The sequence below is a fragment of the Dasypus novemcinctus genome, chromosome 13, assembly GCF_030445035.2.
Source record: "Dasypus novemcinctus isolate mDasNov1 chromosome 13, mDasNov1.1.hap2, whole genome shotgun sequence".
Taxonomy (NCBI): Eukaryota; Metazoa; Chordata; class Mammalia; order Cingulata; family Dasypodidae; genus Dasypus; species Dasypus novemcinctus.
The window spans coordinates 28,296,655-28,322,605 of record NC_080685.1 but is presented as its reverse complement, the minus strand read 5'-3'; the positions used below and the strand labels follow the sequence as shown (position 1 = coordinate 28,322,605).

General features: G+C 39.5%; 1 pseudogene; it reads right to left on the bottom strand.

Moving 5' to 3' along the window:
- Nucleotides 1–14,343: 14,343 nt before the first annotated feature.
- Nucleotides 14,344–16,798, bottom strand: LOC101415299 (E3 ubiquitin-protein ligase MARCHF7 pseudogene; annotated as a pseudogene).
- Between the last annotated feature and the right edge of the window lie 9,153 nt (nucleotides 16,799–25,951).

Genomic DNA, 25,951 nt, shown 5'->3' with positions numbered 1-25,951 from the left:
AGAAGGCCAAGAAAAGATTAGTTAAAATAAAACATAGGTAATACAGTCACCACTTCAGTAACAGCTTGTGTGATCTGGCCTAAACTGATAATGGTGGAGGCTTTTTATGCCACTTGTTCTGTGCACTTCTTATCATCTGTCAAGTCAGCTGAATACTTTGATAGATGGGCTAAATAAAAATTTTCAGCCAGTAGTTATAATGATTGAGTGGCATGTTTGTCATATCTTTATTTGGTTGCCAGGCTTTCCATTTTCTGGACTATTAGGCAGGGGACAAAAGACTTAATCAATATAGACTTAGCCTTCTTTGCTCCAGCATGTAGTAGCATTTCAATTACTTCTTCAAAATTTGAATCAATTATCCCAACTACTACAATGAACTCCCATTCTCTGCTTATTGGTTCTGCCACATGAATAGGTCAAAGAAGCCAGAGGACAACAAGTCCATCTTCTTTGGCAGTTCATAAATGGTGGTACAAGAAGAAGCACTGAAGGTTGGAAAGGAAAATCATATCTTGAATATGTATCTATTTCCATGATTAAAAATTCTTTACATTTTATGATAGAAAGATTTCAATGCAATCAATCTGCTATTGCCACTTCCAATACCTTTGTTTCTCTGAGTTATACATCTGAGTAGTGGAGACCTCTGGATTTACTGCAAGTATCTCTTATACTTGACACTACTCAGAACTGATGATCTTGATTCTACTTTTGGAATGACAGCATGACTCATTACATGGTATGCTTCAAAGGATGCAGTCAAGAAAATGAAGAGCCAGCACACAGGATGGGAGAAAGTATTTGTAAATCATATATCTGATAAGGGATATACATAAGGAATAGTATGTTGAATATACGAAGAACTATGACAGCACAATAATAAAAAGACAACCTAAATAAAAATGGGCAAAGGATTTGAATAGACATTCCTACAAAGGGGATGTGTGAATGGCCAATAAGCACATGAAAAGATGCATAACATCATTAGCCACCAGGAAAATGAAAATCAAACTATAATAAAATACCATCCCATATGCACTAAGGTAGTTATAATAAGAAAGATACATAATGACAAGTGTTGGAGAGGAAGTGGAGAAATTGGAACCCTCTTTCACTGCTGTGGGAATGTAAAATGGTGCAGGCACTTTGGAAAACAGTTGGGCAGGTCTTCAAATGGTTAAACATATAGTTACCATATGATCCAGCAGTTCCACTCCTAGGAGTATACCCAAGAGAAAAACAAAGACATTTACACATAAAAACCTTTACATGAAGTATTTGTAGTGGTATTATTCAGAATTGTAAAAATTTGGAAACAGTCCACATATTCATCAAGTGATTGTTGGCTTCTTTCACGTAACATAATGTTTTCAAAATTCATGTATGTTGTAGTTCGTATTAGTATTGCTGAATAATATTTCACTGAATACAGATTAAGAGCAAACATTCAGTCAGGTAAGAAGGTGCATTAGTCTGACAAAGGCGTGGTGATTCAAAATACCAGAAATTGATTGGCTTTTATAAAGGGTATTTATTTGGAGTAGAAGATACAGTTACCAGGTCATAAATCACCAACGTCTGCCGCCATGTGTTGGACCAAGATGGCTACCGACATCTGCAAGTGTTCAGGCTTCCTGGGTTCCTCTCTTCCCAGGGCTTGCCTTTCTCCAGGCCTAGCTGCTCTGTTATCTCCACAAGGCCAGCTGTAGACTATTAGGTGAACAGCTTGTTTCTCTTCTTGGGGCCTTCTCTCTTTCTTCATGACTAAGCTCCTCTGTGTGCTCACTTCCCTGGGGCTCCAGCTCAAGATTCCAAACTCCCTTCTTTGCAAGTGCAGTTTCTCTATGAGCCCTCACCTACCAAGGGAGCAGGAACTCAACGTCCTACTGACATGGCCCAATCAAGGAATCATCATTTAATCAAGTAAAAGTAACACCTTTGAATCCAATACACTCTAATATGCCCAGAGGAAAAGACCAGTTTACAAATATATTCTAATATTTCCTTTTGGAATTCATCAATAATATCAAACTTCTACAGAGGGGAACAGGAGAGTGCAATTCATATTTAAAACAGGACACAGAGCCATGAAAGTGAGCACATGCTGTTAGAGAAATGGTGCAAATAGGCTTGCTCCACTTAGAGTTGCCACAAACCTTCAATTTGTAAAAAAACACAATATAGTTTTAGGGACCAGAAGTCCAAATCAAGGCATTGGTTGATTTGTTTCTTTCCAGTGTTAGTAGTGTTCTTTTAGGTAAGATTTTCATTGAGAAAATATTCTGTAAAAAAATAGAGAACCACAGAAAGCAGGAATAACATATATAAAGCTGAGAGAGTACACTCTTCTCCCTTTCACCTAAGGTAGAATTCACTAAATGGCAGTCAAGTTGCTGAGGTGCCACTCCAGTGGGACTTGTTAGAAGGTGGTACAGGATCTTTGAGACAGGAGCTGTCAGGAATGGATGGGTGGCAGGATCTGTGTCTCAGGTAGTGTAGGGAGGCAATGGTGAGTGTTATACAGAGGACAGAGTTCTGAGATAGGGGGAGGACCAGATTCAAGGATATGTGGACAGGAGAGTTCCATGTTTTCAGTTGAGCAGAAATCAGGAGTATATAAGGATAAGGGTAAGAGTTGTAAGGAAGGGAAAAATCAGTTTGTGGGGAAACAGGGATCAGAAATGTGGGGGCAGCAGGGTTTAAGGTATAGGGTGGGAAGCTGTGGCAAGTTAAAGATGGTCAGAGATTCTTTGATTCTTCCATTGAGAGGTGGAGGGCTTTTAGAATTGGGGTAACCTATGACTTATTTGAGCAATAGAGTATGGCAGAAATGATAACAAGTCCTTTCTCTTGGTGTCTTGAGCTGCTACATAAGAAATCTGACTACCCTTCTAGAGGAACTCTGAAACTACTTGGCATAAGGAGGTCTAGCTGATTCTACCCTTTTCCTGCTAAGGCAAAGGCATATTAATGAATCCACCTTGAACCTTCCAGACCAGACCTGCCACCAGATGAATAACACCAAGTAGTCCCAGTCAATGGCATACGGAGCAGAATTATTACTCAGTCATGCTTTGCCTGAATATCTAACCTATAAAATTGTGAAATATGATAAAATCATTATCCAGTAAGAGAGATGTTTGCTGCAAAGAAAGGCTGGCACGATATGCTAGTGTTATGCTAACCACATTACATGCATTTCCCATTTGAATCTTCATCACAATCCTATGAAGTCAAAATAATGATTGCTCCCATTTTATAGAAAATGTAAGGGGGTGAAGAAAGGTTAATGACTTACCTAGTGCCTGGAAGAGCCATGTTTGAACTCTGTCTCTAGAGCAGGGCTCTTGACCATTGCACACTGACTGTGCTTCTCTATTGGGAATTAAAACCCATGCCCCACAGGAAAATGCCATGTCATGTGGCTATCAGGAGAAGTTTTTTTGGGTCTGCTCAACTGCAATTCCTTGTGTGTTGCAGGGTTAGGGTATATTTGTGGGAGAGGGGTAGTGTTCTCTTTGTCTGACTGCTTCAGACCCCTCCAGAGTATGGTATTCTGATCTGTTTCTTCTCTGTGAGGACAACATTGACTTCTGGGCTAAGAGTTGCTCCTAGGACTAAGAAGAAAAAGTCAAGAATTTGTGCTATTTGTTCAGCCAACATTGACTGAGAACTTCCTGTGTATACTACTGTTAGAATCAAGAGAGTGAAATGAAGATGCTTAAGTTGAGGAATGAAAATTTGAACTGATATGATAGTTTGTTGTAAATAATATAAAGTAAAACTATTCTGTATGCCAAAGCAGAATTCTCCTAAGGGGACAGTAGTCACTGGGAGGTACATTTCAGTGCAATTAAGGGAATAGTTTCTAAAGTATCCATTAATAATAAAATGGGTTGCATACAATGTGTTGAACATTCTATGGCTGGCAGAATTCAAGAGGAGGCTAAAAGACCATTTTTCAGGAGGCATTTTAGAACAGATATCTGTTTAATATGTGCTTCTGATTCTATGATTCCTATTCTCTGCTAATATTACTTTTACTGACTTCCTTTTTAGGCTTCCATCTTCCTCCTCTATTCATTTCCTTCTCTTTAAGACAACTTACATCTACTCACCTAAGGATATTTTGTAAATTCTATCTCCCACGTAATCTCAGAACCAAATTCTGAGAGGGAAGCCAGGTTGTAATAGAATATCACAGGGATGGGATTTCCAGAAGTGTATTTCATGCTCTGTCCCAAGAGCTTAGCTCAAATTCTTGGATCAATGTCCTCACTTAAAGACTGTTCCTTGTTGCTTCTGGATAGCTTGGCTTTATCTTCAAATCCAAGTGACATATGGCCTCTTGGTGTTGTAGAAGAAATACGAGATGGAAATGAGATGTTACCTTCACTCTAAGGTTAACCAGCTCTGTGACTTTAGGCATCACTCAACAACTCTGTGATTTAATTTCCTTGTCTTTAATATTAAAGACATTGATTTGAAGATTACCAAAGTGAATCTAAGATTACCTATTTATTTATGTAACCTATTCCTTTAAAACCCCACCTTGAAAGAATAGTCTGGGTCCAAAGGCATGATCTTCCTCCAGCCCAGATAGGGGTAATACCAAGCCTAAGGGAACTCCTCTCTGCCTAGCAGAGATATTTCCATTTCCTATATCTTTGGGCTTCTTCTGGTCTCAGAGCATACTAGTGGTATGAGGAGGACCTCAATCTTGCACCTTAGATCCCAAGTTCAGGTAAGCCTAAGGAAAACAAATGGGCTCCCCCCAAAGTTTCTTGTTTCTTGGGTGTCTCACTTTAGGTCCTAAAGTGAAAGCTCCAGCTTGGCAGGTATTGAGTGACTACCAAGGTTTCCATCTCTTTGGGAAGAACTACTCACAGTACCTCTGGGTCTCTCAGTGAATAGTAGGCAGCCATGGGGAGATGTAATGAATGGGTCATGGAAACCAGTACCTTTGAGAAGGGGGAGAACGTGGAGACTGGTAGTGGTGGGCAAATGGTAGAAGACTTGAATTTATTGTCTTTTAATACTAAAGCAAACATAAACCCCATAAGTCCAGAGCATGCAGTGATAGGTGTTGCCAGAAACAAACTTTTTTGGATTTAATGAATAAGAAGAGTTAAATAAGATAGTCTAGTGAAGTAGATCATGGCTTCTACATCCAGAGCATTGAGATTTGAGAGTAGTGTTGGCAATCAGGGACTCTTGATAGATTCTGAAAGGTGGGAAATAAAGTGGAGTGGGAGCCAATTTCCATCCTCTCTTATGCAGCATGAGTTGACTGCCAACTGTTGCACAAATTTAGGAGGGTACTGGAGAATAGTTTGTTACTTGAATCTGTAGATTACACTAAACTTCAAGAGAGGACTAAGGGTGTTAGAGGAAATTGGTAAGCCAAAGAGGAAAGGCTGAATGAGTCCTTAGGACATAGTCAAGGGACATACAAAGATACTCATAGTTGGAGAGCAGGACTGGGGAGTCGGGAGCCTGGGAGGGGAGAGGAAAGGCACTGGGTAGGGCTAGAGAGAGGGATGGTGACTACTGTGTAATGCCCAGACAACCTTTAACTGCTTTGGGTAATGTGTTTGCCTTGTGCTTCCTGCTAGGGAAAATTGAACTATAGGGTTATAAAGAGGTAGAAAGAAATATTTTAATATATGTTCCAGGGAGATGGGGCTACCATCTGTTGGCCTCACCTGTGAAGTTGAGAGGTGGCTGTTCACCAAGAATCAATAGCAAATGGTGTCCAGTCAATTTCACTTCACTGCATGATACCTGGGTTCTAGTTCAGTGGAAGAGTGAACAATTGCCTGCTGAAGAAGTGTACAGAGTGGTAGACTTGGGAGGAGAAGGGTGGCAGGCAGGATGAGAGTTAGCACCAGCAGTGGAGTTTCAGGCACTGAACAGGTATGTGGCTTAAGCATGCAAGTTGGTGTACCATAAATTCTCAAGTGTCAGCCTGAGGAGTGGATGTGGCAGAGTAACCATGGGGAGGCGAATGAGTTCTCTATGCACTCAATAGTTGCTATAGCTGTTATTTACTCTTTTCTAGTGTTTTAGTATTTGTTTGTGGGAAGATACACCTATACTTCAGGGAGTCCTAGGAGTGCTGGGAAAGGGTTGGGGAAGGGTGTTTACTTGCTAATGTTCTGGGAAACTAATTACTTGGGGATATTCAGGTAAACATGCAGATAGGGGAGTTTCAGCATTTCAGTCATGCTGACGTTTAAGGCAGGCAAGTGTGAACAAGTAACCACTAACAAGAGCAGCCTTGCTGGGGAAGAGGAAGGTAAACTTCCCTGACAGGAGCAAGGTTATTCCTCCTGCCTGGTGTGATTGCCACATCTGGAGGGGTGGGGTGAGCTGACTGTGGGTCCTGGATCCTTATAGTATTTCTGAACCAGTGACCCATAACATTCTATTTTCCCCCAACCATTGACTGCCTCTCTGAGTCACTGACCAGCTAGTGATAATTTGTGGGGTCCTGGGATGAATCACCATATGTAGAGATGACTCTGCTTGTCAATTTTGGGAATTAATAGCAGTTTTCTGCTGAAGCCATGACACCACTCCTCTCTATTACCATTTTCCTTCCTCTTCATCTTCCCACCCCTCTCATCCCATTGTCCAGTATTCTTCCAGAGTTGATTCATGATCCATCTTTCCTACCTCCTCTCTACATCACATAGTTTCATCATTTTTTGTTCAATTTTTCCATTGCTCTAGGATGCTTTTGTGTCCTTGAAGTTGCCTTCTTTTTTTAAAAAAATTTTTAATTGATTTTGTAAAAATATTACATTACCAAAAAATATTGAAGTTGCCTTCTATGTATCATAAAGATGTCATAAGGAATAGTTTGGTTTATAAAACAAATATTTGACTTATTAAAGTTACAAATTAAAACTTTCCTGTGACCTTTAAATTAAAATGACTAATATTGCTAATTTAATGAAGATTCTATAAATTTTAACCATCTTTTTCAAGGGGACTTTGGAGTAAGTTTGAGTCCATTTAATTAATTTAGTTAAGCTCTGGGAAATAAACTAAAGTTACAAAGTTACAACATTCAATATTAAAGTACTTACTCTCTGACTGACAAACAGATTCCCAGGCAAATACTTTAAGAAAATATATGCATATTTTGATTCTTACATTTTCTTAAATATTCCAGTACAGTTTAGAAACCTAACCAAATTTCACTACATTTTTCAACTTAAAATCACATGCCTAAATAAATTAATCAATTATTCCACACTTTAATATAAACTATGAGGTTAATCTCTTTGGCTATTCAACATGTCAAATTTTATGAATATTTTAAATAGACACACACACACACAAACGAGAGAGAGGGAGATTGATTCAAAGAACATGCACACTGACCAATAATTTCCTATTATTGAAATCTGAATCTTTCTTCAGTCTAACTCCATTCACTATTTATTTAGATTTCGCACTTCTCTGGCTATTTTAGTATATTTTAAAATTCTCTTCTCTGGCTCTTAAGACATATCACTGTCATTCCGCAAGATTATTCATGACCTTATGTAATTTACTTCAAAACCTCTTTGAAGTTTAAGAATTTTAGATAAGGTAATACAAAGAAAGAATGTATAGTATGGTCCCTTAATAATTTGCAGTCAGAAGTAGACTGTTATAAATGCACTAATATAAGTGAAAAATTATGTGAGAATTTAACAGAGCAAGAAATTAATTCTCATTGTAGTATTCAGTAAGGCTTCATTCAGTAGGTGTCATTTAAACTGTAACTTAAAAAATGGGGGAGGGAGCAGATGTGGCTCAAGCAGTTAAGCTCCCACCTCCCACATGGGAGTTCCCAGGTTTGGTTCCCTGTGCCTCCTGAAAAAACAAAATGAACAACAAGCAAAACAAACAAACAAACAAACAGAAAAACAACTCAGTGAAGCAAATGTGGCTCAGTGGTCCAGTGCCGACTTTCCACATATAAGGTCCCAGGTTCAATCCTTGGCCTCTTGGTACCTTAAAAAAACACACACACAGAAAACTGAGGAGATGATAGAGGGGAAAGGGTTTTTTAGAGGAAAGGGCATATACAGGCACAGGTAGTATAGGCCAGGGTACCCCAATGTATAATTGCAAGTTCAACTGGAAAGGTAACTGCAAACAATTCTGATTGTCAGACTCAGGATTCATAAATTAGGGTTTAATCATTTATGTTTTGAAGTGCCATGGAGAATTTCTGAGCAAAACAGTGGTGATGTAATCTGACATCTGGCAGTGGAGAGGATGGACTGGAGGAAAAAGGTACTGCTATTCACAAAGGTCTTAAGGCAGTTCACTAGGAGCCATTTCCAATGATAAAATAAAAACTGAGAATCAGCATCTTGAAAAAGAAGAAATCTTTTTAAATTTATCAGCAAATAAATGAAACTAAATAACTTTTTTTATCAAACTTTAAACATGCCTTTTAACTTCCTGGCAGTGAACTCCAAACAGAAAAATGTAGTTAATTAAATAGAAGTCTTTATAAAGATAATTAATTTATAATTCATTAGGAGAAACAGGGCATTAATTAGATTTAATTAAAAAGAAATCGGCTGTGTTAAATTTCCTGGACAAGGTTTTTAACAGCATTAATGTAGCACATTCAATGACAGTTTTCATATGGCTATTTCTTTTTTTTTTTTTTTTTTTTTTAATTTTTTTATTTTTTATTGACTTAGTAATAATATTACATTAAAAATATATATGTGAGGTCCCATTCAACCCCACCCCCCCACCCCCCCTCTCCCCCCCTCCCAACAACACTCGTTCCCATCATCATGACACATCCATTGGATTTGGTAAGTACATCTTTGGGCACCTCTGCACCTCATATACATTGGTTCACATCATGGCCCATACTCTCCTCTATTCCATCAAGTGGGCCCTGTGAGGATTTACAGTGTCCGGTGATTACCTCTGAAGCACCATCCAGGGCAGCTCCATGTCCCGAGGACGCCTCCACCTCTCATCTCTTCCTGCCTTTCCCCATACCCTTTGTCCATTATGTCCACTTTTCCCAATCCAATGCCACCTCTTCTATGTGGACATTGGATTGGTTGTGTCCATTGCACCTCTATGTCAAGAGGAGGCTCAGATTCCACCTGGATGCTGGATGCAATCCTCCCATTTTCAGTTGTAATCACTCTAGGCTCCATGGTGTGGTGGTTGTCCTTCTTCAACTCCATCTTAGCTGAGTGTGGTAAGTCCAATAAATCAGATTGTAGGTGCTGGAGTCTGTTGAGGCTCAGGATCTGGCTATCACATTGTCAGTCCAGAGATTCAAATCCCCTAAATATATCTTAAACCCCAACATTAACTGCACCTCCAGCACATTAGCATGAAAGTCTTATGAAGGGAGATCCCATCTGAGTCCAGATTCATCACACATAAACACCATTTTCATATGGCTATTTCTTATAGCAACTTTTGTTGGTTATATGTGGAGCTAAGCTATTTGACCTAAGCATGAAGATTTCTTGTGCCACGACTTGAATCCAGGACATTTAGAGTAGATGTGTGAATTGATTATATGTCCTGGCTTAGCCAACCTCCATTGAAAGAACTTCTTTTATGTATCTTGGATAAGGTCTAGAAATCAGACAGTTAACATCCAGATTAAAATTTCACTTGCTGGAATTCTATATTTTCTTGGAAGGTGAGTTTATGTGAATAGGAAACCAGGTGAATCATTACAGGGGTGGCATCTTTCTGTGACAATGGGGAAAATCCTGTCTACATTCTCACCTAGATGGACAATTGCCTGCTCCTGCTCGGAGGGGCATCTTTGAGGGTAATGTGGACAAAGCAGAGATTTGCCTTAACAAACAACTCCTGTACTATCCATTATCAGGTGCTTAGCTGAACCCAGAGGACCCCATTCCATAAAGCAGAGCATCAGTGATTTTTGACTGGGGAACTTCAAGGTAGACACTATCCCTCTATTGCCTAGCCATGATAGAGGTAGAGCAATGAGTCCATGCTCTAAATAGGGACACTTCCCAAATTGGAAGCAAAATATTGTTGCAGGGTTGTAAAAATGTAGAATGATTAGGAGAGCAAAATGCCTGTTTCTAGCTCCAAAATATTTCTGAAATCTGCTCACTTTCTTGATATCTCTGTGGCAACTACTCTCATCCAGTGACCATCATCTCATTTGGACTCTACCGATGGTGTCACAACAGGTCCCCCATTTCCTCTCTGGTGACCCTGTAACCAGAAGAAGTTCTTTAAATTATAAACTTGACCTTGCTCAAAATATTTAATAAGCACTACCTTGTCTGGTTTCTCCCTAGCCATCAGTATCATCTCCTGACACTTCTTTTTTATTTAATTGCACGTGTTATCTTGCCAATGACATTAAGTTTTCTTTATCCCTCTTGTTCCTTACAGTCCTTTTCAAACCAGGAAATAGAAGTCAGAGATGAGAAACAACTGCCCAATGTAAGAGAGAGAGAGAGAATCAGATTTAGTTCATTAATAATCTTATGTTAATAAAAATCACTAACATTATTGAGGGTTCTGTAAGCCAAATACTGCACTAAGCAATTTACATTTATTGATCATTTCAATTCTCATAATAATATTATAAAGTAGTTAGCATTATTATCTATGAATACATTTTATATTTAAGGAAATTGAGTTGCAGAGAGGTTAGATAGCTTCTTTAAAGGTCACATGGTTAGTGAATAGTATCTCTGGGATTCATGCCCATGTCTTGCTCTGGAACCAAAACTCTCTGCTGTACTAAGCTCCTCATATACTCCTATGTGGTATAAGATGATGGGCAGCTCTGTCAAGATGAACCTGGGGTAGAGCTTCTAGAGGGTGTTTCCAAGACTTCCTTCTGAAAACAGCTAAAGCCAGATCAATGTATCCCATTGAGCTCTGTGGGCTAAGAGGTCCTTCTGTGGAGCCAAATGTTTCCAGTGTTACTGAGGATAATGCCCTGCTTCCCTGACTGGTGGGAAGAGTCAGCTCTTGTGGGTGGGTGTTAATAATGACATCAGATAGAGTGTCCTTCTCTCTTAACAGTATTATCTGTTAAAATGTTTAAGTAAGTTGTGCCTCTTTTACTGAGGAACTATTCAAAACTCCAAGATGGTGATCTAAGATTTAGCCCATGCCCTGCTCATGGGACCATGGAAACTTTTATGCTCAGGTTCTAGCTTTCTCTTAAACACAGGACAACTTAGGCTAATGCATTAAAAAATAATCCACATGTTGCCATTAGCAACATGCAATTGAAAGGGATGAAATTTTGGTTGGATCTTAAAAACATTACTGTATTATTATGGTTCACATATGGCTGTTGGCTTACATGACAATAGAACAGGGAAAATATCCAAAATGTTTTCATGATTCTGAATTATTTTATCTATTTGGAAGTTTACTTATTTATTTATTTTTTTGCTTCTATCTTCCAAGAGGTGACGGAGGACAGGGATATTTCCTAGCTTTTCCTCCATTGTATATCAACATCTAAGAGTGTCTGGCACATAAACACTCAAAAAATGTGTTGAATAGAAGACACAACACATAACTTCTGTTCTTAATTCCAGCAAACTAAGGAGCAATAAATTATTCTGTCAGTGGAAGAGGAGCAGTTAATTTCCACCTTCCTGGTCTCTAATTGCTAGGCAGTTGAATAACTGTATTATGTAATACTGTTACAGTAAGCATATAAAAATAACTCACTGTAATTGTCAAATCCTACCTAGTTCAGGGATCTTTTGTTTTCCATAAAAGAGTTTCTCTGGTTTATATCTTCACATGATTAGTTATGCTAAGCTATGACAAGGTTATCAAGAGTCTTTATTTCTCATTACAATTTGAGACCCCTATGGTATGTTGGTAGAATCAAAGTTGGTTGTACCAGGATCCAGTTTTTAATATTTATGCCACAGTCCAGTATTCTGACCCTTTTCTTCTCCATTTCTACTTTGTGTTGCCTTTGTAGACCTTTGCCAATTCTCAACTAGATTTTTTATAACAGTTCTCTATTGCTCTTTCTTCTCTCTAGCCTCAGCTTCTCCATTTTCTACAGTGTTATTAAATCGCAGATTTGACTTTCTCTGTTTAAAATCCTACACGGCTTTGTATTTTCTACAAAATAAAGTGCAACTTTCTTAGCATAACCTGTAAGGCCCTTTAGGTTGTAATGGATGCCTGTCTCTCTAGCTTCCTCCTCTACTATTCCCTCCCTTTCATGTTGGAGACTGAACTTTTGTGCTGAGCACATCAGGACATTCCCAGTCTTTGTGCTGAAGGCATCAGTGCTTCAGGGTAGCTTTGAGGAGGACTATTCTTTCATCAGACCCAGAATCCATCTTTGTTCTTACAGATGTTGATACTGTAAGATAACATGGGACAACTGATGACTGAAATGACTCATCTGTTCTTGGGTTCTTCAGCCCTATGAGCTGGAGATTATGAGGAGGGTGACAGCAAATATGTGACTTCTGATTATTAGCCCATCTCCTGCTGCCCTGGGGAGCAGTGCTATTTACTTGAGGATACATGGCCAGAGCTTAGTTTTCAAGCAAGATGGAGGAGAGGGTAATTTTTCTTGTTGTTGCTGCTGATGCTCTTAGGAACACTTCCTTGTGAGAACAACAGCAACAACAATCACAAAAAGTTTGTGGAAACAAGCTTTTCACAGGGGGTTCTTTCTCAGTTAAACAACAGAAGCTTTAGAGACTAACTTAAGTAGCCTGAGTGGAAAGGCTCACAAACACTCAATACTTTCTTCACTCTCAATGACTAAAAGTCTTCAATTTCCCTCTCCCATAACCAGAATTAAAATTACAACTGGAACTTCCAAGGTACAAGGTGGACCAAAAGCCAGTTCTCCCTGAGGCTGTCCATGGAAATGCTCCACCCAGACACAGGTTGGCAGCAGTTCTCTGGGTCTTCCCTTTGAAACCATCCAGCATATATATATACGGAGGGAGACCAGACACGGAAGGGTCTAAAATCATGTCATGTGTGATCCTGACGATGACTGACTGGGAAAGAGGAGACTTGGGTGAGTAAGAGAGTTAGTTGCATCATCCAAACAGTTGAAGTTGAAACAGAAAGTAAAGTGTTGTACTGTGCAGCTCTAAGGGCAGTGATTCAACACAGAACAAGAAAGATATTCATTTCTGAGTCAGAGTTGCCTCCAAGAATTTCTACTGGAGGAAACATGGAGCCTGTGCCTCATGCTCTCAAAGGGTCTCAGCGTGAGACCTTGGTTTTTAATCTCCAAACAAGATTCCTTTGAAATAATCTTACGCAGTCACTGAGACACCAATAGAACTGAAAGATGATGTTGCTCATCGACCTGGCCATAGACCTCTGATTTCCCTCTAAATTATCTTTCCAAGATTCTATCACCTTAGACTCATTTTAGTTTCTTTCTGGCTCTTCCACACTCTGATACATATTGTGCTCTCAAGACATTTTATATATTTGCTCTTTAATTCCTGGACCAAAGGAGCCTTGGGAAAAAAATAATATAATGCTATGGATATATCCCAGGTAGATCTACTTGCTGTTTGGTATTAGGAAAAGGCTGGTAGTATCACCTTTATTACCATGGTTGATGGGTCTCCTAGTCTCTATTCAATGCCTCTCAGGAACCAGGGACTTCAGTTTTATCCCATGTTATAGCCTTTCTCTGTGTTTGGACCAAATGACCTTTAACTCCATTTAACTTGGACTATTCTATTTATTCTGTTGGTTCAGTATGCATCATTATTTAGGATATATAGGTAGCTATACCTCCACCCATCCATCTATCCATCCATCCACCCATCCATCTATCCATCCATCCATCCATCCATCCATTCATCCATCTATCCATCCCCCTTTCCTCTTCAAATCTTACTCTGAATGCTGACTGTCCACATGTGCTGGACTTCTCAGCTCAATGGGATCCTATCAAGGATCAATGGGATGGCTATTCCTTCTGCCAGGCAGAGCCATCCTATTCATCAGAATCTTCAATTAGCTATACTCAGAGGACCCAAGTAATTTTATCTTGGATCAGCTTGATTGATCAAGAGTTTTCCAAAAACATCTGCATCAGTGAGAAGACTTTCGTGTAGAAGGAGTAAATCTAATCCTACTACTTCTGTCTCTAGTCTAGAGTTTGTAAGTCTGTTATATGTTTAAGAAAAATGATTATTATTTGAAAAATGCATTTGATAACTAAAGTATTTTATAACTCAGTGTCAAGTAAGAAACTAAATGAGAGTGACTTGATTTAATCCCATCTTAGATTAAAAAGTTTCCTTTCCAACAGTATTGCTATTATTATTTTTTTTTAAAAGAAAAATAATCAGGTGCCCTCTGGCATTTTATTTTGAAAGCACATTTTATCTCACTTTTTTCATTAGCAAAAGTAAAATGGAAACTTTTCTTTCATAAATATGACTACAGTAATCAGCACAAAGGGCTGGAGGTGGACACTGCTTAGATGTTTAAAACAAGGTTAACACTTCCCAATTACCTAAAAGAAAAATACTTTCATCAGTTTTATAAACATCAGACTCACTGGCCATATTAATAATTAGGTCCAGTAGTAGAATTTTATTCTGTAATACTTGATAATGAATATATATATACATGCATATATTTGTATATATATATTCATTATATATAGATCGTCAATGTATTTAGTAGGCATTCCCTCCAAAAAACTGATACTTAATTGCCAATTTTAATAAACACTTGTTCACAGATAAATCCATTTGTTTTATATGAGGTTAGGCAATATCAAATGTTCTGTTATGGTCTCCATCTTCTTCGGAATCATCCTCTGAAGTTTCGAGATCTTCCATATGTGCCTGAAGAGTTCTTGCAAGGTTAATAAATCGGACTCGTGTACTTGGTTCATTTGTATTTCCCATCATATCAGAAAAGCTTTGTTCACACAAGTGCAGTAACACAACTAGGTAGAGACCAGAGCTGATAAACTCATACTCAGCTTGTTCATTTGCATGAGCTCGATGTAGTTCATGAATATCAAAATCCTCCAGGTTAAGCTGCAACTTTTCTTTACAGAGTTCACAGGTGGTTACAGCCTCTAATGAAGAACCAGAGTTAATTTTGGCTTGTAACCACTTTTTCATACATTCTTGGTGGACATACTGCAAACTTCCTGTGCATTTGCAAGGCTCTATTAGCAAGTTAGACGATGATGCAGCTGCCATCTGACAAATTCTACATAAGTCACCTTCTTCTTCTTCAGAGTCCTCTAGAAGGAGGCTCTCTTTGATTTTCTGCAGTTTTTCTGGATCTCTTGAAGGTGCACTTTTGGTTTTATCACTTTTTCCATCAGAGGCATTCCAACCTGAAGGAATAATATCTACAGTGATCATGACATTGTCACTCAAATTACTTCCAAGTGCTGGAGGAACTGCAAATCGGAATAAGGAACCAGGAAGAATCCCAGTTATTCCTGTATTTCTTCCACCATGAGGCAAATCTGATGCGGAACCAGTTGTAGCAGTACTGGCTGATGCTGTAGATGCTTGTGGTCTGTTGTTGACAGCCCCAAGGGAATCATTCTGTGCTTCAAGGTGAACCACTTCATTAGACTCTCTTCTAAATATATGATGCGCTCTAGATGGTATATCAGAGGTAGTTATTCTTGAAGACTCATCTCTTCCCTCTCGCCTCCTTCTAGAAAACAAAGGTGTGCATCTATTTCTAAATGAGGAAGATAACCATGGTCCTGTATTTCTACCTTCAGATTCTTGGTTAAAATGTTCTGAATTGGGCTCAGAGCTATGACTGTGGCCAAGAGATGACAGACCCCATCTTCTCCTGAGAAATCGAAATCCTTGAGAAGTTTCAGATGTCCTATTATCTGGAACTTCGGAAGTTGATGCTGCATTACGCCGAGACTGTGAAGCTGTCAAGACTCTTGGAGAAATATAAGAATTTTCAGAACTCAATGATCTTGTATTCAAAGAATCCTGACTAGATCTTCGTGAAAAAAAAGTAGATGACATACTAGAAGCTATACGCGAAAGCAATCTCCTGGTTGTACGCCTTCCTTCATTGTCAGATGACTCTTGAAATGGTCTTTGAGATGAACCAACCCTTTCTGAACTACTTATGGTTGGGATTTCATCTCTATTTGAAATATTGGAAAATCCAGGCTGTGTACTGCTTTGGAGAGATTCCAATTCTCTTGGACAAAAGTTTGATCTAAAAGAATTTCTGCTAGAGTCCCTAGAATATGGTACAGACTGATGTTCAGAAGGCAATTGGTGGTTAGTGGATGATGTATTCAATTGTAAAGTGCCCACTGAGTTCTCTTTTGGTCTTGCTCCCTGTGAATATGAAGAAGGAACTCTATCTTGAATATACGATGAAGTTGTGTAATCGCCACTTCGGTGACTATAATCCATAAGATTACTAATGGGGGAATCTGCTCTCCTCTCCAAGTCTCTCCTCTCTCTCATTAATTCAGTTCCAAATGATCCAAGTACAACTGATGAAGATCTGGGAACCTGACTATGTCTCCAAGAAGAATCTGATACTGCATTCAAACCATTTCCAACATTTCTCCCAGTTGAGGTAGATGTACAGTTTGTACAGGAAAGTTTAGGTCTTTTTGAATCATGATCTCGTTGCTGGTTTTGTGATCTTGAGCGTGCTCCCTGAGTTATCTCAGATTCACTATACCACGTAGACTGAAATGGTGATGCAGATGCTGATGCTGATGTAGATTGATCTTCTATCATGCTTCAATTATGGAAGCATTCTGCATGCATTCAGGGAATTGCATTAGTTCATGGTACCTCTGAAGAATAAACCTTGCATATATATGGAAAAGCAGAAGAGACAAGGCTGATATTCAGAATCCATTCTAAAGGAAGGATCTCTTGAATGATAGGTATCATTTAAACTACTTCCTCTGCTTCCAGACATCATCCTAGAACTTAAAGAACTGGAGGGTTGAACAGAAATTCTTCTTGGAATCCTTGAAGGTTTAGACTTCATTTTTAAAGTTTCCTCACAGGGGCTGACTGCGGGTCCACAGGGATCCGCAGGACCCTCCTCATTCTGACCGAAAGGAGGCCGCCCCAGCCAAGGTCGGGCGAAGTCTCTTTCCCTCGTCCACCCTGCTCCCAAGCTAGCACTGAACAGGATGGGTCCCACTCGCAGCGACCACTCTTCTGCCTTCCTCCTCGGAGTTCTAGGCCTCTGGCTGAACCACAGTAACCTGCAGCGAAACACAATGGCATCCACTTCTTTCCAGTATTGCTATTATTGATGCTACTTTATGCTGGGGTGAAATTGTATTGACACTGTTTATTGAGGGTTAAGAAAGATGGAGTATTTCAGATAACTTCAAATTTTAGACTCTAAGAGACAAAATAAATGCTGTTATAGAATTTTGTTGCCCCACAAGAGAAGCAGGGTTATCAGGGAGGGAGGTGGGTTTTGATTGGGAACACTGTATTCAAGTGCTATGAGAATCTAGGTAGAGATGTTGACTGGAAATTTAGAAATGTAATTTGGAGCTATGATCCTTTGGAGGGCTTCGGTAGTTCATAAAAAGTGCATAGAAGGCTAAAGACTTGGTAAAGTAAGACAGTAACCCAAGGGATTAGGAAATTAGAAAATACAAGGCCAAAGGCAGAATTCCAAGGTTCAGGGGTTTGAGGGTTGCAATTCAGAGAATGAACCTCCTTCAATTGCTATTTGCTTTGAAATTTGGCACACACTGCTGCCAGCTCATATATATTTTTAAGATTATTTATTTATTTATTTATTTATTTACCTCCTTGCTGCTTGCCTGCTGTCTGCTCTCTGTGTCCACCTTCTGTGTGGTCCTCTGTGTCTGCTTGTCTCCCCTTTTTGCATAATCTTGCTGCATTAGTTGTCCAAAGGCATGGGCCATTAGCTCTCCAGAGGCTAGGGCCAGCTTGCCCCCACAAGAAGGCCCCAGGATGTGAACCCAGGGCCTCCCACATGGTAAACAGGAGCCCAATTGATTGAGCCACAGCCACTTCCTCCCGGCTCACATTTTGAAGACCTCTTAATATCTTCCTATGTTCCCCTCTAGCATTAAGATTTCAGAGACAGCCTGCTTCTCCCTCATGTCTTCTGTATACAAATCCATTGACATGAACTAAAGTAACCCTGCAATATCTGTGCTTCTTAAACTTCTTTAGACATCCTTTATCCATTTGCAAGATACACGGTATTTGCAAAACTATTCAGCATCATATATATACATTGGGAAAAATTGCCATGGGAAATTCAAATATATTTGTCCCCTACATATATAATCAAGGGTTTGTTGCTTGTTATTCCAATTGCTATAGGTAGGTGCATTTTTTAGGAAGGACTAATATAGTGGAAAAACTAGATGTCTGGAAATCCATGTGCCTTTTGGCTTAGGAGATCTTCTCTTTGGAATGTGTAAACAACCATGTTCTATTTTTTGGAACACAACCTCACCCAAGAGATAGATTGTCTGCTGATCCTTCAGTTACATTTCTGTCTAGTGTGTGAGTGCAAAGTAACACTCATTGCATGGACCATTCTTTTCATGCCAGTCCCACTATGTTCTAGTGCCAGTCCCACTAGACTGTACATTTTTCAAGATCTGGGCTATGAATTGCTCATCTCTACATCCTGGGCATTTTGTGTAACCTCTGCTATATAGTACAATTATTGATTAAATGGATATTTTAAATGTAGTTCTGCTCTACTATTATTACTGGATCTTGCCAATCACAAGGGAAAATTTTCTATAGTAATTCCAGGCATTAGAACGAATGTTTTTACAGTCAAACAGGTCAATATCTACAATTAAATCAAACCTATCAACTGAAAGCATGAGTCAGGGATCCTTTTGTATTCATTACTGGAAAAATAACTATAAAAGAAAATGCCTTGTTTTGTAAAAAATGGTGCCTTGTATACATGTCTGTCAGAAAGTGTGTTGCAGGATGGAGACACCGTCAAAATAGACAGAAGACGACGATGTATATGGATTCCCATCCAAATGAACCGAATATGCAGTCATCGCCTGAAAGTCAGCTATTGCTCCACATGGTGCAAGAAATCCTGAAGTGGACAAAAAGATTTGTTGGACTCCTAATAATTAGTATAATGGGGGACTAATTGGAATCATCCCACCTGCTGCAACACTGCTGTAGCTTTGCATGAGACTGCTCAGACTCAACAATACATGCATAATTGGCATAAAAATGCTAGTGATTTGTGGCATAGCCAAGAGCACATTGATGAACAGTTAAATAATTGGGTTAATGATTTAGAATTGTCTGTTTCACATATTGGAGATCAATTGTATAATTTAAATTTGTTAAGGAGATTGAAATGTGATTGGAATGAAAGCAACTTTTGTATTACTCCTCTTGCCTATAATTCAACCAATATAGAATGGAAAAAAAATTAGGAATCATTTGCTAGGCCATAAAAGTAATATCTCTCTGGAAATAATTGGAATTACAGAGGAAAATATTAGAAATGTCTCAAAATCAAATTCATGTAACCAATGATAAGGATATTTTCTCAGATATGATTTCACATATTACAAAATTTAACACAATTAATTGGTGGAAATCACAGCATTTCCTGTCAGCTTTAGGAATAGGGCTAATCATATTTTTTCTGTTGCTCATGATTCTCACCTGTGCCAGACAGTGCTTTTGAAGAAAATTGCAAAGCACAACAGCCATGGGACATGCAAATAATCTGGTGCTAGCAAAAGCACTTCAGTAACTTCCCCTAGTTGAAGAGCTTGGCTGGTAGTCAATGATGGGTAAGACTCTCAGGAGGGCAACCTAAGACAGGCACAGTCACCTTGACTAAAACAAAAAGGGGGAAATGTTGGAAACTGAGGCACAGTGGTCTCACAAGGAGAGATTTGCTGTTTCCATGGCTACGCTTGAGTTCTTGGCAAACAGGATAAAGTTGTGAAATGCTGAAAGAAAAGATGAGTAGATAACATTTGTGTAATAAATAGAATACTTAAACTTTGCACCTTGAGATAAGATTTTTTGAATTCCTTAGACTATGAATAATGTTGATGGTTAACTGCATGTTGCTGCCTCTACCCACGTGGACTGGGGTATATATAGAGTCCCTTGTGAACAATAAAGTTGTCTGATGAGTCTCTACTCGCAGACCCCCTGTTCCCAGCTCTCTCATTCTTTCTTTCTCTTTCTTTCATTCCCAATACCCTTTAGGTGCAAATTTCCAACAGTGGGTGTCCTGTGAGAAAGCGCCAGGTGGCTCCATTAGTCTTTTGCCCCTATACTCAGGACTGACCTCTGATTTGCAAGTCAGGACCACTCTGAGCCTCCTCCAGAGTGTCCTCCGGCTTTGCTTGCCAACACATAGTTCACCATCTTTCGGGTCCTAACAGTTGTGCTCCTGCTCCAGCTCCTCAGCACAGGCTCCAAGGGCACTGGCATGCTGGGACTTCCTAAATGGCAGGGGCCCAGTGGGAGGAAAGTGGATAACATGTCAAGGATTTCAGCTACAAAGCCTTTACTACAAACAAAGCCATTCTTTTTTAAATCTTTTGATAATTTTTGAAATTATTGATTAGTTATTATGATTAGTTAGTTATTCTGAATCTTTTTTTAAAAAACACTCTTCAGAGCTTGCATTTCTTAAAGAACTACCATGTAATATGCTTTATGTTAGGCATTTATTTGAGTTTTTACAGCAAAAATTTTAGGTTAGGCATCATTATTATTTCTAATTTACAGCTGTGGAAACTCATCTCCGGGAAGGCTAATAAATATTTAGTGTTACAGAGCAGAAATGTTGCAAATGTCTGAGTACCCAAGCAGAGTTTTCTCCAAGAGGGGCAGTGAATAATACTATGTGAAGTGTTTTGTTGGTTCAATAAATTAAGTTATTATGAATAATAATAATAATGGGTTCTGTGCTAACCATATTTTGTTTAGGTAAAAATATCCATAAATTAAATGATGGTGGGATAAAGAGCTTACAGAGCTTCATTTTTCTAGTGTACTAAGAAAGCCTAAAAAAATCTAACAAATGCCATATGAACAGATAATAAATGTTAAGGAGTAAATCAAATTAATTTATGTAGGAGATGTAGTGCAAGATATTTGGGTAGTCTGCATGGAGAAGCTTCTAAATGGGTGCAGTACAGACACTGAATCATTTTTTTTTAAGGAAATGGAAGAAGATGATGTTGGGTTTCTGATAGACCACAAGTGACTCATGGTTATGAGGGCCACAAAGACCTGGTCAGTGTGTAAATCTGCAAATGTGACCCTTTAGAGAGGGCCCCAGCAGGTGACTCTTGTGGTTTAGAAAACTGAGAGTTGATGTTGCCCTGTTGATACCATAAATAGAGCTGTGTAGAAATCCCATACCCAGCATGGGATTGCCAACACTTAGGAAACTGAGGTACAACCTCGTGGCCCTGGTCAAGCCAATTAATTGTCAAGGAAAACCTATCAACCAATTGGTCATGGTAAAAGGGTGAGTTAGACATAAAGAAAACTGAGGGTGAGGATTAAGATAGGACCAGATTTAGATTTCAGGTTTAGGACAGCTGATCTCTACCATCAAAGGGTGGAAAGTTGGATGCTAGACAGGTGGAATTGAATAGGGTAGGAAGACTCAAAGTCAGGATGCTTGGGAAGTTGGGGAATAGAAAAGCACCATTTCTGATTACAGAAAAGAATCACATTTGCCATAGAATATCCCATATTTCCCAATTGCCACATACACTAGCTCAGCTGTCCAAGACAAGGTCCAAATGGATCACTGTGTATTTGCTCAGGCTAGGAAGTTCATGGACAAGGAAATTTGTGATAACAGCAGGATTGTGACAAGACAATTTTGGAATTGCATGCAGATGGTATTTTGGTTGGGAAATAAGTGCATCCTCCCAGTCTTGGGTATTCCCCCTGTGTGGGGCCTACTGGCCCTTATAAAAGGACGCTCCATCACAGAGATGCCATCATCTTGACACTCAGCTGTAGATCCTCTTTGGAGACTTTTGTGAGTAGAAATCTTAGAAGACATTCTGGATGGTCTTAGAGTTAAACTGAGGGTTGGGGCAGAAAGAATGATTTATTGTTAACAAATAATGCTTATATATTTGGAAAAGAAGATGATGAGGTTTGGGGGTAAAAATAATTAAAAAGTATTTTAAGTGGTATTTGGCAGGGTGTCTTGAAGTTAATGAGGGAAGTGAAGTTAAAGGACAAACAGGCTGAAATTAAATTAAGATTTAGGAGATGCTGTCCTGTTCCTGGCTCCACATCAGTTCCAAAGTATTCCTCTCAGAGTGCATTCACCTTGGGTGCTATGTTTGAGCCTGTATATTTCCTCCTACAGCTCATAGCTCAGTAACAGGGTCAGCTTAGTTAAACCTGTAACCAGAGACCCATAGGAGATGATTTAAGTAGAGACTTGTTTGGGAATTTGTTGGAATTTTATTATCTGGGTTCTTCTTATCCAGACAGTATTTGCATTCACACAACACTTGATCCTGTCTCCAGGCCACTTTGACTTTAGAAACTGGTTAAATAGGAGATTTGGCAGAAAAGACTGAACAGTTAAGAGCAGGAAGTCCTGAAATGGTAGGGTGAAGATACTATACAGAATCATAAAGACAGTATTTAAGGGATCAGAGTGGATGCTGGGACACTAGAGAGTTTATAGCACAGATAATTGTTCAAACAACAGAAATGTCTCTTATGAAGGTGATAACCAGTTTTGTTATCAGATTCCCTGACACGTAGGAAAGCTGTCTTATCAGAAGCAAAAGTGCAAGCAGCCCTATCAGCCACCTCCCGTGTTTATCCTTAAATGACCTGAGCCATGCCCACCTCCAGGGTGTCCACTGCCAATCCCACCCCCAAAATGTCCTGAGCCATGCCCAGCCCCAAAGTACACTGGGTCATGCCCATATGTGCTGTGCCCTCCTCAGACTTGACAGCAGTGTACACCTAACAGCAAGTAACAACACCAGGATTCATCGGGACAGCGAAACAACACGATCCAGTGCCAATTTCCACTTCCAGAACACCATCGTTCCTCAGCTGTGGTGACAGATGGCATCTTCCCCGACCTTCCACCTAGTTTACAGCTGACGGAAAAGAGACTTAGATCCTGAAGTTGGTTGTCTGTTGCTGGAATACAGGGGCCAGGATCGAGGTCTGTGTGCTTGCAATTCGGCATTGCCTGTTGTCTCTCTGCCTTCTGTCCGTCTGCGATCTAGGCATTGCTTTCTGTCCTGTGAGCAATTGCAACTTTTCTTCTCCAATAAAACACAATTCGTGGTTGAATCCGTATTCCTTTTGTTTTCAGCCTGTGATTTCACTTCCTTCAGATGAACATTCCTTTCTCTGCCTGTGCAATTCTTAGATTCAGGCTCTGCCATCAGTGCAGTCAATCTTAAGTGAAAATGTCTTGAGCATGGGGTACGTCAATGAATTCATTTTTACTGGTTTTAATCAACTCCCCCTTAGTGCCTGTGCTTTTAAAAAAATCCTTGAAATCCCTCAATTTCAGGTACCTCATCTGTAAAAAGTAGAAAAGGATGATGTCTTCAGCTCGGTGTACTCCTAGTAGTTCATTCACTCATTTCCAAATGCTTTAGATTGCCTGTTTTCTGGCAGGTGGTATTTTGTGTAGTGAGGATGTGGACAACGGTGACCAAACAGACTCCTTGCCTCATGAGCTATTTAGGCAATGCATCAATCACCAGATATGAAGATAAAAATCCAGGAAGTGATCCTGTACATGAGTACAAATAGAGGCAAAGGGGAAGAACAAGGTGGAACGAGGAGTACCCACTCTCACAAAGATCGCAGGGCAATGCTTCTGTTAAGTGACATTGGGACAGAGAATTTACTAGAGCCACAAGCGACTCATGGTGCTATCTGGAGATAGAGTGTTCCAAGGAGAGGGCACAGCATATGCAAAGGCACAGGCAAGGAAGAGAAAACAGTCCTGTGAGGCTTGGGAGCAGGGAGCAAGGCAAGAGTGGGAGGCACTGAGGTTGCAGAGATCACATTGGCCATATCATGGGAGCAGCTGTAGGCCATGGGAAGTATATTGGATTATCTAAGTTGGATGGTGATCGTGAGCTGTTGGTTAAAGGAAGAAATATTACTTGTACCTCAGTTTCAGCTATCACATAATTGCCTTTGCCTAAGATATAATAAAATTAGTGATATTTGTAGCATCAGGACTAAAAGTGTATATGGTTCTTCAGGTGTACTGCCAAAATGGATTTAACTAACTGTGAGATAATTAGAATTCATTTGGATAACTGGAAGGATTCTTTGGAAGGGCCGATGCAATGAAGGTATGCCTGTGGATTTCCCTAACTTAAGGGGAAATCCGATCAGTTCATTCTGGTAAAAGTACTGCAGCATTGCACAAGGAGCAAAGGTTTAGGTTCAAGCTCTGGAAATAATTGATGGACATGGAGTTACACAGGTTATACTGAACGACTCCAGATAATTTTTATTAGCACTCAGCTCTTGAAGGTGGACGTGGTCTAGAGGAATAATTGGCAGCTTATTATTATTATTATTATTGCTATTACTATTATTATTAGTGTTTTCCCCTTCTATTTCCCCTCCTTCTCTTTCTCCTCCATTTCATCTTCTTAAATGTAAACCTTATTGTGAAATGTAACACGACGACAAAGAAAGTTCATAAAATATAGCAGTATACAGGTAACCATTTTGAATCAACTCCATGGACCTGCTCACAAACTTGAGAGAGCATCGCCAGTGCTCCATATAGAACCCAGGTGTCCCTAATTAATCACAATCGCCCTACTCACCTGTGAAGTGTCCAGTATCCTGACTCTCCCTTGCCTCTCTTCATATTTGACTGTCAATTCAGGCATCTAAATAGTTCACTGTATTTGTAATTTTATAAGTGGAAGCTTACTATATGCAATCTTTTATGTCTTTCTGCCTTCATTGAACTTTATATTAAGATATCATTTAAAATTTAACCATGGTCTTTCACTAGCTCTCTTCACTAGTGCTTGCTAGTCTCTCACTGTAAGAACAACATATTTATTAATCTATTATTGATGGGCTTTGCTTCAATTTGAGGCTGTTATGAACATTTTCTTCGTGTCTGCTCGTGTATACATGCACACATTTCTTTAATGTATATTGCCAGGCAGAGATACGGATTATAAGCCTAAGATACATCAGTGGCTAATGACAAAAACATTTGTACCTGCTAAAGTTTTTGCCAGATGTGTAGGGGAATTTCTATGTGCTCAACCATTTGAAATCAGTTATATTCAGGCCTAAAACAATTTTGACCGTATGATGGATGTGTAACTGGTTTTCCATTATGGATTTAATTCACATCCCGCGAGTTATCAATTAGGCTTAACATTTCTGTGTACTTGCTGTGACAGTTGGAAACTTCTTTGTGAGTGCCAGAAATGATCGTGTTCTTGCAGTTAATCCATGCCTGTGGCTTTGGGACCCCTTGATTGGATTGGATTCAGCTGGGGGGCCTTTGACTCTTGCAGTGCGGCTTGAGCCAGGGTGGGTCTTGGCCCTCTTGCTGGAGTTATATAAATAGACGCCTGAAAGCAGAGACACACAGAGAAAGAGAGCTGCGACTGTACATTGCCATGTGAGAGAAGACTCCAGGATCGCCTGCAGCAGCAAGATAGAGAAACCCCAAGCTGCTGAAAAGAGAGGTCCCAGAGGCCAGAGTTTTGAATCAGCTGAAGAAAGAAAGCATCTCCGATGATGCCTTGATTTGTGCATTTCCGCAGCCTCAGTACTGGTTAATAACTTCCCATCCTAAAGGCCAACCCATTTCTGGTGTTTTGCATTGGCAGCCTTTAGCAAAATTAAACACTTGTTACACATTGTAATTTCCTTGATAGGGTGGATGT